Genomic DNA, 14,133 nt, shown 5'->3' on the forward strand with positions numbered 1-14,133 from the left:
CTGTGTGCACTCATCTATTGGGAACAGCCAGACTTGGCACTGTGTGTCCTGGCTTGGGAAGGGACTTCAGAACTGCTCACTTGTCTACCTGCTTCCTCCACTCTCACAGGTCTCTTACAATAATTTAGTGTCGGTGCCCTGATTGTAGCTTCTGCTTCTCCATCCACGCCTAGCTTCTTGGGGCTGCTGGTGAACCTGTTGGGGAGCTAGGAAGATCTGTTGGCTCCCTCCTTATTCCTGTTCATTCCTGGGGTTTTGGAGCACTGCCTCTTCCCTTCTGTCTGCTCAGATAGGTGCTGGAGTTTCTTGCTCAGCTTCCCCATCCTAGCCTGAGGTCAGCTCTAAGGTTGCTATTTGGTGCAGACCAGACTGTGCAGTCTCCAACATGACCTTCCCTCTGCCATCCCTCGGTCACCCTGTGCAGTCGCTGTGGATTTCAGCACTCAGCATTAGGCACTGGCATCAGTCTGCCTCCTCCCTTGTTTCTAGGCCTCTTAGACATGCTACTGGGAAGATTCTCTTTATTTCAAAACAAATGAACAAAACATTTCCCTAAACCTTCCAGAAGTTAGTGGGACAGAGTTAGCTTTCTCAGCATCAAAAGTTCTTTCCATGATGGGAAGTAGGGCCATGGCTTATTAAGTTTCATTTGCTTTTGATTGAACCACTGCAGTATTTTCTAATAGTAGAAACAAGGTTATAACTGAATTTTTAGTTCTCTCAGCCCATGAATGTATTCTCTACGCACTTTCCAGAGTGTCTTTATTGAATACACATACACATGTGAGCATGTGCATAGGCAAAAAGACATGTAGATTTCTTCTAAATATTTGAGAGACCTCATAAGGAGATATTGCTACTGTTCTTAAGAAAAGGGAACAAGCCACCAGACACTGTTTCACATTTTGAAAGCAAATGTGCACTACAGTCATTGGATCTAGATTATGGCCAAAGACAGCTAGTAACCAGGACCTGGCCACCAGGAAGAGACTATGCGCTCCTCAGGCAAGCTGCTAACACCTTACCCTCTTGCCCTTCCACATTTATTATCAAGGCAGGATGAGGAGCTTTTTGTTTATTGTTTATCTGCTTCATTGTTGCTTTTATTTGTTATGTTTGAAGTGATAAAAAGAAATGTTCTCTTAGTGGATATGTGGTTTTTAAAAATGCAAAAATTTGAGCTTTTTTAGAATTATGAGGTATGATATATTCTGTAATATATTACATAACTACAACACTCAACAATATATTGTAACAACAAATGTTGAAAGACTACTTATCAAGAAGTTATCATGTGTCTATGCCTTAAACTGACTCTGTAATGCATTCAGCATTAGTCTTAGATGGAGTGATATATAGTGAGAATATTGTTTATCAAGCATCTTCTCAGTAGCGGCAGAAAACAACAGATATTTTTCTTTATAAGGGAAAAGCAAAGATTTACAACATGTCAACATGCCAGCAAATCTTCCTTTTTTATAAAGCTTTAAAGTACATAACTTTAAACACATAAATGATAAATTTTGGTGGCATTATTGAGGTTTTATATCAGTTTCTATTTGTTCTATTTTAGGAGATAATGGGTTTTAAGTCACTGATCAAATTGCTACACATATCTATCTTAAATATCATAAATCTGTAATGTTTTATATAATTTTCTTTCAATTAATACAGTAGGTATTAGAAGGAATGGTGTTTCTTGTGAATAAGATGATACACTGGCTTTAATGCTTTTAGTATTTTTCTATCTTTTCAGATTGGTTAGTTTGCTTATCTCCAAATTTTAAAAATAATTTCTTTACTAGTGAGATAATCAATATAACTATATGTATATCATATATATATATCTATACTACTTAAAACCAGCCTTTTATGAAATTGTAATTTGGTTTTAAATGAGAACTATTTGCTTAAACATAGTTTGGGATATATATATATATATACACACACACACACACATATATATATATATATATATACATATGTATATATATAAATTGATGTGTTTGAAGTCAAGTAAAACATTCCCAAGCTAATGTGTCTGAGTGTACCATATCAGGCACAGACAGGTACTAGAAATGATAAAACACAGATAACTTAATGTAAGATGATTTGCAGATGGGATGTATTATCTGCTGTCATGAGGTTAGATGGGTCACGTTACTATATATACTTTTAAAAATAAATCTAGGCCATTTCAGATTGACCAAGTTATGTGGATATATGAGGTTTAATGAGGGCAGGTATTACTATAGAAACTTGCTATATTGAACAAAATAAGCACTCACTGCCTTTTCAGAAGAAGAAATGGACTGCCTCTGGGTTTGGAGTGAAACTTGCTTAAGAATTTCTTTCTTTCTTTCTTTCTTTCTTTCTTTCTTTCTTTCTTTCTTTCTTTCTTTCTTTCTTTCTTTCTTTCTTTCTTTCTTTCTTTTTTTGAACAGGGAGATGTAAGATGCTAGATAAAAGCTGCATATCATGTCCTCAACCTGATTCTGCATTTCCTTGTGATTATGTCCCAAATGTGAAAATAGTCTAGTTAAAAACAAAACAAAACAGTGCTTGGGAGTATATGAAAACAATTTTTACTAGACACATGCCCTTTTTAAATGGATGATATGGTCTTGTTGCTTAATTTCTTCAATTGTTAGCTGAGCACTAATTGTTTGGTGAGAAGTATCAGAGATTCTCACCGTCCTCTCATTATATATTCATTATTCATTCTTAGGAAGGATGTTTTTATTTTCCTTGTTCTGTGGAAGAGGGTAAAGCTTTCAGCTAATTATTTTGTTTAGACATTTAGTTAAACTGGAAATAGTTCAAAATTTGCATTATGGTATGGATGGAGCTTTTCAAGTATTTAGTATCTGATTGTCATAGTTTGGATATAAATATCAATTGGAGACTGTGGATAGACTGAGAAATGGAATATCATTTAATTCTCCTCCAGGCTCTCACCTCCAAAACAGGGTGCTGATATTTTTCTTCAAATCTGTGATAGTCTAAAAAAAGGGAACATGAAACCCTAAAATCTCAGAGAAGCAGTATTGATTCAATTCTTAACTGCAAATCCTTCATATCATTGCTCAAAATATCTAACTTTGCACCAATATTAGCCATTCTTTTTATAGTGACACCACGCTTAGTAAAAACTTCTAAGCACTGAGGTCAGGTGTTGAGATTGGATTCTACTTTATTTTTTATGAATCAGATAAAGATTTCTGTGCATGAGACCATATGTGAAGATGAGAGAACAAGAACATTTCCATATCAAAGGCAATATATCTGAGGCTGCATGGTAATTAAGATGCAGTGGTTTGGGCTCTGCACTGGCACTTAGAGCATCGCCGGGCCTTGTGCAGCATGCAGGCGGGTGCCTCTGCATACTTCTTGAAATACACTTATGATTTTGTACAAACATTTATGCCAGTCCACACTTTTCTGTGGATAATTTGTATTTCATCCAAACCATTCAAAGTCGAAGTTATTTTTCGAGCTACCCCCTCATTATGGCTTTTGTGCATCAACTATTTTTACTCTAGTTGTTTGTATTTCTTTTTACCAGAATGATGGCTTGTTTATATTCAGAATCTCTTCTTGCTCCTCTAAGACCCCTAATATATCACTCATTTTACCATTCACTCAAAAAACTTTCATCTTTAGGAAGGATGTGAGTTATTTTCTGAGGTTAATTGGAGATGCTGCAATCCACTATAAACTAATAAGCCACATTAAAAGTCAACTGCCTAGTTATTTGTGCTTTACAATGCTAATATATTTAGTACTTCTCAGTAACTTGCATAGTATATAATGTTGGGGAAATTTCTTTTCAAAATGTTTAGAGAAGTATTCAGAAATCTTCTGTTTCACTTTTTTGTAGCATAAAAATGTGAGGTGATATTCTCCTTCATACTCCAAGTGAAAAGCAATACTTTGAAACTGTAGAAATCTTACTATTTATCTAAAGAGTTATTTCTTTGCATTTACAGGGAGATGTTTGATCTTATTTATAAGGAACTGAATTAATGTCTTAACCTTTTGGGGACAGGACTGTGATACAGTGAAACCTGTCATGAATGGAACGGTGAAGTAGGAGGATCTAACAATTGGTACTCTACTGCTGTGTCTATTTTAGGCGTTTTGCATCTCTGGGGAGCAGCTTGAATGTGCGCTGTGATTTTTCTGGATTTGTATTTCTGTGTGTTCTCTCTCTGACCATGCCGCTGTGGCTCTTGTGGCAATGCCTCACTTGGCGGATTTCATCAGAAAGCTCAGGGTCAATGCAGCCTCTTAATGCTTTCTCTGTACAGACGTATTGCTGGGTGTGGAGGCCTGATATGATATGAATCCTGTAAGAATTCCCCATGTTTTCATTGTTTTGGATCAAATTACTTACATATATTGATTTGATGCTTTTCAGAGATGTCACATGTAAATCGGCACAATAAGAATAAGATAAATGCATCGTCTGTTGTGCATATTATGATATGCAGACTTTTCATGTTATCTCATGTTCTCTTAATTGTTTTTCTCCAAAAATATTACAAGATAACCCCTTACATGATATTTCATTCCTATCCCCTTTGTCAGCTCATTGTTTCTAGTCAGAGTAAAGAGATATATTGAATTGTCTGTCTTTAATATATTCATCCGAATGCAAAAAGGGACTTCAGTGCTGTTTTTGATTTCACCTTCTAAATATAGTCTCTGCTTCTTTGAAGAAAGTAGTTCTTTAAAATTGGACAAAAAAATTGAAAATGCTTCACTTGCCAAGTCTAAAGAAGCTCAATGTGTGTAAGAAGAAATGCAACTTTTTTTTTTTTTTTTAATTTAAATGAAGAGCATAGGTTTAAAAAGAAACCCATTCTGGCATGTGGCTGTGAAGACTTCCTTTCGTACTGCAGATATACCACTGGGAAATGTGATTGGGTACTCAGTTCTCAGCACCCAAAGAACAGCTTTGAAGGCAGAAGCCTTCCTTTTCAAATATCTTTTCCTTCTGCTGAGGACATTGATATTCGTTCCAGGAAGCTTAAGCTTTCCATTCCAGCTCTACCCACTGTTTACTACCAAATGTAGCATTTGGACAGTTGCACAACTTGCTTTTTCCCCTCTTCTGTAAAATAGAAATATCCATGTATATATTTTTCTTTCCTAGAAAGAACTCACCTGGATTCTAGAAGACTTGGGAGAGTCCCAAGTGAGTAAATGTAGTGTCTTGATTCGTAACCTCTTACATTTGATGAAATTCCAATCCTAAATTTTGGAAGAGATTGTGAAAGTAATTTCATCTGTCACTATCCATTTAATACTGATGATCCTTACTCTATTCTAATCAATTAAGTATCTCTCTACATTTTGTATGCCTGCAATGAAAGATATTTTATAACTGCATTTGGTTATGTATATAAATGGTTCACAACACTGGAGAGTTCTTTTGTCCAATATACACATTTCAGTCTTTTTCTTTCTCTTATATTTTAAAGATAAATAGAAACAAATGTTTTTCTTCATTTAAATAATAGATCTGAAAAGACCAGAATCAGACCTTTAGTTTTATTTCTTGAATCTTTCCTTTTATGTCTTACTCTAGTTAGTTGTATGACCTTGCAAAGGTTACACAACCTTTTTGAGTCTGACCATTTACTAATTTAAAAGATGGAACAGTGATAGAATCTATTATATAGAATTGCTGAGAAGATCAAATGTTAAGATACTCAATACAAAAGTGTGTAGACTACTTCTGGATAGCTGCATTAGGATAGATGGACAGTGGTTGTGTGATCAGTACTAGACCCTTGACATGAGAAGTGGCCTTTATTCTCTAATATTTTATACATTTCTCCAGTTTTTAAACTGCATTCATATCCACTGTCTTTTTCAATAAAGGTTATGTAGGACAGATAGACTTACTGTCACACTGCCTCCCTGCCTTCGTGATGTGAATGCATGTTTCTTTGGGTTTTGTTTCAGGATATTATTTATTCCAAGCAAAGTTTGCATGCTGTCAGTCAGGAGTGGCTATTTAACCTTCTTGTCTTGCCATCTCAGTGCTCACTTGCTTTATCTTTGTGTTTACTTCCAGAGATACCATTGCTGTGTTTCCCATGGCCAACATAAATGAGCAATGTCCTGATGAGTTAGGAGCATTGCACATTTGCTCTGTATGTCCTCAATGATTGAAAAGTAGAAAATGACTTGACAATTGCATAATATAGGTGACTGGTTTGAAATATGGGGTTCATGAAGGGTAATATATGCAAGTGTCCTTGATGGTGGAAAGGTTGGGAATCACTTGATTACATGATTTCAAAGCTGAAAATGCATAGTCCTTGAGGAGCTATGAATATGGGTAATTCTGAGCAGTGTGGTAATTACTACTGTAGAAATATGCATATGAGAAGAAGTTCCTATGATGAGTAAAGCTTCTAGTACAAGGTGGCCTTTGGTATGTGATATAAAGGATGGTTGGGGATAGGAGTGAGGAAGTACTCAGGGAGCACTGCGCAACATTTGCTATCATTACTTACTGTTGGGTGAGTCTGACAGTGAAAGTCTCACTGTATCTTTGTGACTTCTAGAAAGGCCGTATCTGTCACAAATGTGATATGGCCATAGACCATTAGCTTAATCATTGCACTTTTTTTCTTAGCTGGATTTTGTGGTCAGTAACATCATGAGTATATTTGAAGATACAAAGAAACCTTTCAGATTTTTCTTCAGTTTTGTCAGCTAGATATGAAAATTAAAAGAAGTGGTTTATTAATAAATGTACTTGGGGTTGGGAATATAACTCAGAAGTAGAGTGCTTGTCTAGCATGTACAAGGCCAATTCAGTTCAACTCCCAGCAACCCCCACCCAAGAAAAAAACACCGTCAAAGTAAGTGACCTACTGATTCAAGATTATGAATTAATTCAATCTTGTATCTTGTATTGTCACATGCTCCTTTTATTCATTTGACAAGCATAGTTTCAGAGAAAATGTTATTTGTAAAGTTTCAGATCTGGGTATTAGTTTATTACTTCTGAATTTTTTTGTTTCTGGTGATACATATTAATAGTTTTAACTTTAATAAGAATAAAGTTAGCATATTTCATATTTTTGTTGTGTTTGTGTGTGCATGTCTGCACTTGTATTCAGGTGTGTGTGTGTGTGTGTGTGTGTGTGTGTGTGTATGTGTATGTGTGTGTGTGTATGTGTGTGTGTGTGTATATGTGTGTGTGTGTAGGCCAGAGGTCAACCTTAATGTCTTTTCTGAGATGCTGTCTGCTTTGTGTTTTGAGACAGGGTCTCTCACTAGCCTGGGACTTGCACAGTTGTTTGGCATGGCTGGCTGGAAAGCCCCAGGGATCTGTCTGCCTGTCTCCCTTGTTTAGGGAGTTCAAGTGCCCACCACCATGCCAAGCTCTCGATGTGTGTTCTAGAGGTTGAACTCAGTTTTTCATCCTTGTTGTATGGCAAGAACTTTGCTAACTGAGCCATTTCCCTAGACCCTCCATAACTTTGAATTGCAGGGTAGCATGAAAATAAATTCTTCCTCAGAGTAAAGAAGTAGGAATTATTATACAGCGATAATGAACAGCGACTGTGGTAGGAGCAGCATCATCTTCCTACTCCTGAGAATATTTAAACTGCTGCTGAACTCATTTTTGTTAGTTTTGTAATCTGCAAACTCATGTTTTCTTGGTTCTTAAAGGCCTTTTCTAGAGTAGTAGGCTTCTCATCTGGTTTTGATCTGGAGTTTCTTCAGTGTTTAACAACTCATTTCTCCAAATGATACATGCTTACGGAGATCTCACAGCTCAGATGGCTGTGACATAGTGGCTGACTGAGAAAGAACTGGTGGTCACACAGGCTGCAGAAGCAGTGTCCCCAGCTTCTAGTGGCCTTTACCTGCTCTTGTCTTTGACACTTCTTTGGCTTATGGACGCTTGCATTGTTTATTAACAGCAACATGAAAAAAATGATGCCACCTCTATGTTATAAAGAAATGTTCTGAAGCTGAGCCAAGGGTAGGAGGGATGTGAAACCTATAGAAGACAGTCTTAACACATCCTAAGTTATATAAAATTAGTTGTGTTGCTTTTGAAGAAGCAACAACTCAAACAAAAAGAAAATAAATTAAAATAATATGGAGGCTGAAGAAAGTTTAAGTAATTCAGCATAAAGTATTAGCTAACTGAGTCGCAGGAATGAATATATATAAATGTGCTCTTGAGTTGGAAAACCCAAATATATGCTGAAAGAAAATTTGACTACTTAAAATTTCTTAGCTATAGTTCTTTCTCCTGTATGTATGTATGTATGTACATATATACACACACACACACACACACACACACACACACGCGTGTGTGTGTGTGTGTGTGTGTGTGTGTGTGTGTGTGTGTGTGTGTATTCTTTTGGGACAGGGTCTTTCTACATAGTCCTGGTTGTCCTGGAACTCATTATGTTGACCAAACTGGCCTTGAACTCACAGAGATCCACTTGCCTCTTCTCCCAAGTGCTGGGATTAAAGGCATGTGTCACCACACCTGGCTGTAGTTCTTTCTTACTATTAAAGTTTTTGTTGAGATTAGATGTATTGAGATTTAAAAATAATTTAAATCTTGGCATCCCTAAACTTGTACAACAATAGTTAATTTCTATTTTTTCGTCATACCAGAGCCTTGTATGTGCTCAGGAGGCACTCTACTACAATATTCTAAGGCATTACTAACAGAAATTAGTAGCCTCTCTGAGGTTAGAACCTTTCAAGTTTCATAGACAACATTCCCAAAGGGTGCTTTGAGCTGTATATTTGTATAGGTTTATATGGTTTATGGGATGTTCATTTTACAGAATAGTTTTGTATTTTAAATTTTGTGGTATTTTGGAATAGGCTTCTTTTCTTCAGTGTGTGTGTGTGTGTGTGTGTGTGTGTGTGTGTGTGTGTGTGTACATGCATGTAAATAACCAGATTAAATTGGATAGATAAGTGAACTTGGGGACTCAAATTCTTTTTATTTTATTTTTTTTAATTTTATTTTATTTTACAATACCACTCAGTTCTACATATCAGCCACGGGTTCGCCTATTCTCCCCCCTCCCACCCCCTCCCCTTACCCCCAGCCTACCCCCCATTCCCACCTCCTCCAGGGCAAATCCTCCCCCGAGGACTGCAATCAACCTGGTAGATTCAGTCCAGGCAGGTCCAGTCCTTCCTCCCAGACTGAGCCAAGTGTCCCTGCATAAGCTCCAGGTTTCAAACAGCCAACTCATGCAATGAGCACAGGACTTGGGGGGACTCAAATTCTTATGTGTGATGTGACAAGGGAGGAATGAAAAATAGTTGTGATTATGACATATTTTCCAAATCACTGTCTGTTCTTAGCTAAATGTAAGCTGTGAAATTTGCGTTCATGTCTTCATCAGAGCTATGCAGAGAGGTCATCAGTGCTATCAGATGTGTGAACTGACCTTCATATTGTGTGTTAGGGTTGCTTTGCATTTTATCTCAGCTTTTACTTGTCTGTGTTCTTATTCTTTTTGCTTTTTGATGTGGACATAAGCTAGTCCCTGTTATTAAATACCAATATAATAGGATATTTGTGTCAATGTCTTTTATATTTTAAGAAGCTGAAATAATATGTTAGTTTTGCTTGCCTATCAAGTTTATATTAAGATAATTTAAAAAAGAAGTACAATTATCAAATGTAGTAAGAAGTGCATTAAATTATGTGGTCATCTGAAAATTTCCCAGATGGGTCCTCTGTTCAGCGAAGGCTATTGCTGGTGTATTTTAAAATAACCTTGATAACTAACAAAATGTTCATTCCAGTGTAAGAGGATGGGAGCACCATAGCTGGCACCCATACTTCTTGGTTGGGGTAAGCAGAGGAAAAACTTCCTGCAGTTTAGGTCAAAGAGACAGAACTTAGGATGTTCAAGGAGAGATTGAAACAGAGATCCAAGGAAGTGTAGGAATCTAAGCACAACTAGAGAATCCAACAAGACAGTGGTAAGGTTCAGGAGAACTGACAGAATCATGCTTGGAGCATGTTCCTTAGTACATGTGCATATATATTTGAAATTGTAGACATGTCATGTTGTGGTAATGTATGCTACAAAACATCCCTATATAGATGTTTGAAGGAAAGCTATAGATGGAGTAAATATTCTAAGATTAACTGTGGTTTCCCATACTCTAACCCAGGACATGTTTTGCTATTTGTAAATGTCTTGGCTGCACACTATGATGAAGTAATTCAGCATCTGGTTCTCAGCTTCCTTTACTCTGCTGTGTGCTCTGTGTGTGCTGTCACACTTAAGTAGTGATTCTACACAAGAAAAGCACATGCACACAGTGGAAGAGTTACATCACCAAGTAGACTTTCTAAATTGTGATATTAATTTTTTTAATACTACGCAAAAAGCATGCAAAGGCTCCTTTTTTTTTTTTTTTAAAAAAAATTTGACTGCTAAATCACCATCTTTCAATTGATTATTTTTGCCATGGGGAATGAAAGTATAGCATTTTAGTATTTTAATAAAGACTAAAAATCCATCAAAACTCTTTGAACATCATTCCATTGTCAGCTTTAAAACTGAAAACAGATGAGAGTTTTTGAAAGTAATAGTCATAGAATTTTGGTGACCAAACCACACAATAAGTCTGTTTTCAAATTAATGTGTAAATGGCACTTATTTACTTTGTTGATAAAACATGACCTTTACCTTGAAGAGATATTGTTTGTATGTATGTTTCTAATTACTTACCTGAATATCTTTCTGTATTCCTTATCATCAGTTTATCTATTTTCTATCCTATTTATTTAATTACCTGTGTGGATATGTATGTATGTATGCATGTATGTATGTATGTATGTATGTATCTATCTATCTATCTATCTATCTATCTATCTATCTATCTATCTATCTATCTATCTATCATGTATCTCCCTCCCTGACTTATGTACCTAGTGACACACATAGCTTCTTATTATTACAGGAAAGTTCAGCACATTGAAGATGTTAAATATTTTGATTCTGTTCCTTTTCCTTAAGTCTGCAAACTTTGCTGTGAGTTAAGCAGATGGACCTGTGGACAGTGCAAATAATTCTCCCTAGTGCTTTCCATTCACTTGAAGAAGCATTATGAAGGTTTTAAATAAATATATAAACCCTGTTTTTTACATCATATTTTCCTAGGATGATACATCCACTTAGGAGACCACTCAGGTGGAAAAGTAGGTGAGAGTGATGGGGGAGTGCAGTGACTGAAAGGAAAATAAGGGGTCCCAAGGTGTCTTCTTGTGACAGCATCTCTGGGGAGAATGCAGCTGCCTTTGGAAACCCAGGGCAGCAGCAGGAAGTGCAGTTGCTGATTCACCTGTGTTGAAGTTCAAGAAGAAGTAGTATGGCACTTTTGGGGGCTCTGATATAAGAGAGGAAGCAAATAGACACCTTTTTTTTTTTTATAACAATTTCAACCTTTTTGATGTGAAGGGACAAGGAAGGTTTTGGAATTTTAGAGTTAAGCGCTTTGGGGGGGTGGTCTGAGTGAGGGTTACCAGTGTGAATGTCTGGGGACCTTTGTTGCTTCTTTCCTCAGCCTCCTTTAGGTTTAGCTAGAGTCAGAGTAGAAGTTAGAAAAGATGAGAAAGGCGGCACCCAGGAATGGCTACTTGGCAAACATCATCACCAGCATTTGCTCCTTGCCTCCTGTCCCACCTAACTCAATGGTATACTTTCTAGGTGGTTTACTAGCATAACAAAAGCACAGTTGGGAAATGTCAGCTCAGCAAACAAACTCTGGGTGATGATGGCTGTATCATTTCTCTCTGGTGATAAATTCTTTCATTGTCAGACTGGGAAGTAAGTGATCTCAAAGGAGGTTCTACCCCTCCTGGGACAGTGTCGTTTATATAAAGCTTTTAGTGGGGTCTCCTGTTCTGCATACCAGTCTTAGACCACCGTGTCCACAGTGCTGTTTAAAGCCACACATACTAGGAATGAGTATATGATTCTCAGGCTATTGGCCTCATGAACAAATACGGCAGAACTCTACTCCTCCAGACAGCTTCTGACAGAATGCATTTCTATGATGTGCTCTGGGAGGGAGGGCTCTTGCTTTCTAGCTCAGTATCTAGGGAGTACCCTGGGAATGGAGACTTAGCATATGAAGGCTTGTGTCTGTGAAGGAGCTTGGGCTGGATGAGACAGGAAGGGTGTTGGGATACAGCCATCAATTCATTGCATGTGCTTGGCTAGGCAGGCAGCAGTGGCCACTGCCAGGCTCTTTGAGTATGGTTTCTGTCACCAAGAGAGTTGGCTGTCTTTGAAGTGTGTTAGTTAGCCTCTTCTAGAATCTTAAGTGCAACCTGCACTCAAGAGGAGAAGGATAAAGGATCTCTAGGAACAGAAAACTACTATTTTCATGAAAAGTTTACTTTTCTTCTACTAGTTTTTTTTTTTTTTTGAACTTATTGTAGATTAACAGACTTCAGTCTTTTTCCTTTTTCTCTTCAGGACCTACTTATTGCCATGGATGCAGTATTGAGTAAAGGAGTGGACGAGTATCAAGTATTACTGCCAGGAGTTGCTATGCACCATGTGTATTTCTGGGTCCCTTCAAGGACAGAGGTCACAATAGGACTAATATCATAGTTCCTGGGAACTTTGAATGAACAGATATACTTGAAGAAACAGATATTATGGTGATATATTGTGTACACTAATAAGGCTTGCCTGAGGATCAGAAAGACAAAGGAACAAGTCACAGCCACCACCTCTCACCTCACCAACTCCTCAGCCTGAAAAAGCCTCAGCCGATAGGCCTCTAGCCAAATGAGCTTCCTCAGCCAAAAAGGCTTCTAGTTCCTGTCTTCTCGTGCCTTATATACCTTTCTCCGCTCAGCCATTAAAGGCATGTGTGCTTCCCAAGTACTGGGGTTAAAGGTGTGTGCCACCACTGTCTGGCTCTGTTTCTCTCCTAGACTGAGTCAATCTCATGTAGTCCACGGTGGCTTTGAACTCACAGAGAACCAGAATGATCTCTGTTCCCAAGTGCTAGGATTAAAAGTGTGTGTCACCACTGCCTGGCCTCTATGTTTAATCTAGTGGCTTGTTCTGTTCTTTGATCTTCAGGCAAACTCTATTAGGGCACACAATATATCACCACAAGAGATAACAAGAGTTTTAAGTTCTCATTAGACATTTGTCATTATTTTATCATTTAAAGTTAACAATTACTTTAGAAGCAGATGTTATAATATTTGTTTTATATAAAAATAAATTAAAATTGAAGAGGAAAAATGCCCTCCTCATGATCAAGCAGTCATTGAGTAACAAAACCATGGTAGGCATAGATGTCCTAGCTTGAGATCTTTGTGGTGTGTCTGCTTCTAACAAAGCTGTTCTAAAAGGCACATACGTGAGCCAAGGTGATTAAGTAAACAGGTGGGATAATCAGGGTACTCAGGAGCTGTATGTGTTGTGGAATCTCACCGGTGTGGTTATTCAAGCAGTCTTCCCTGAACATGACCTGGTTGGTATTGACTGCAGTGCTCATATGGAGAGCCACAGTCTCAGCTTTGTATGGTTTCTATTGTGGGATTTGATGTCAGTTGTAATAAAGTCTTTACAAAGTGAGGCCATGGGTCCAGTGTGAACTAGTTCAGCTAACACGAGGAACGATCTGCATTTCTCTCAGTGTCGCTTCCACATGCAGAAATCTCCAATGACTTTCCCTTTGGGCCAGTTGGATGGTTCCTTTCAATTGATGGTCTCTTGTATACCTGTTAGGATTCTGCTCCTGCTAAGACCATTCCTTGAAGGCTGCTGTCTCTGACATTTATTGTGTTTAGTGGTGGAACTTCACTGATCTAGATAGAAACACCTGCCTCCCTTCACTTTTAATGTCTCCCCATCTCTCATTATGTGCTTTAATGTCTTTCTAAGTGGATGCCCTTCTTTCTGTGTGTGTTAGCTAGGTCCAAGGCCAGTGTGGTCAGTTATCTCTCAGTTGGTGTTTTATTACATGGAGAGTGACATGTAACCTTTAAGCAGCACTGGGTCTATTTAACTTACTTCAGATATAGACATTTAAGTGCTTTTTAAGGACAGTAATCATTTCAACTTGAAGGCTATT

General features: G+C 37.6%; 1 protein-coding gene across 6 annotated transcripts in view; it reads left to right on the forward strand.

The window, feature by feature from the left end:
• Window positions 1–14,133, forward strand: part of Sox6 (SRY-box transcription factor 6) — a 560,497-nt gene that overhangs the window by 8,923 nt on the left and 537,441 nt on the right. Inside the window, exon 2 of one of the 6 annotated variants that reach the window (XM_037211233.1) lies at window positions 5,159–5,200. The exons of 4 other annotated variants lie outside the window; for them this stretch is intronic. The gene's annotated coding sequence lies outside the window, so the exon portion shown is untranslated. Of the gene's footprint in view, window positions 1–1,999; window positions 5,201–14,133 lie in introns of those variants that run through there. One more of the 6 variants, XM_037211252.1, reaches the window with a different exon arrangement.

Source organism: Peromyscus leucopus, chromosome 1 (genome assembly GCF_004664715.2).
Source record: "Peromyscus leucopus breed LL Stock chromosome 1, UCI_PerLeu_2.1, whole genome shotgun sequence".
In the NCBI taxonomy this organism is placed as follows: domain Eukaryota; kingdom Metazoa; phylum Chordata; class Mammalia; order Rodentia; family Cricetidae; genus Peromyscus; species Peromyscus leucopus.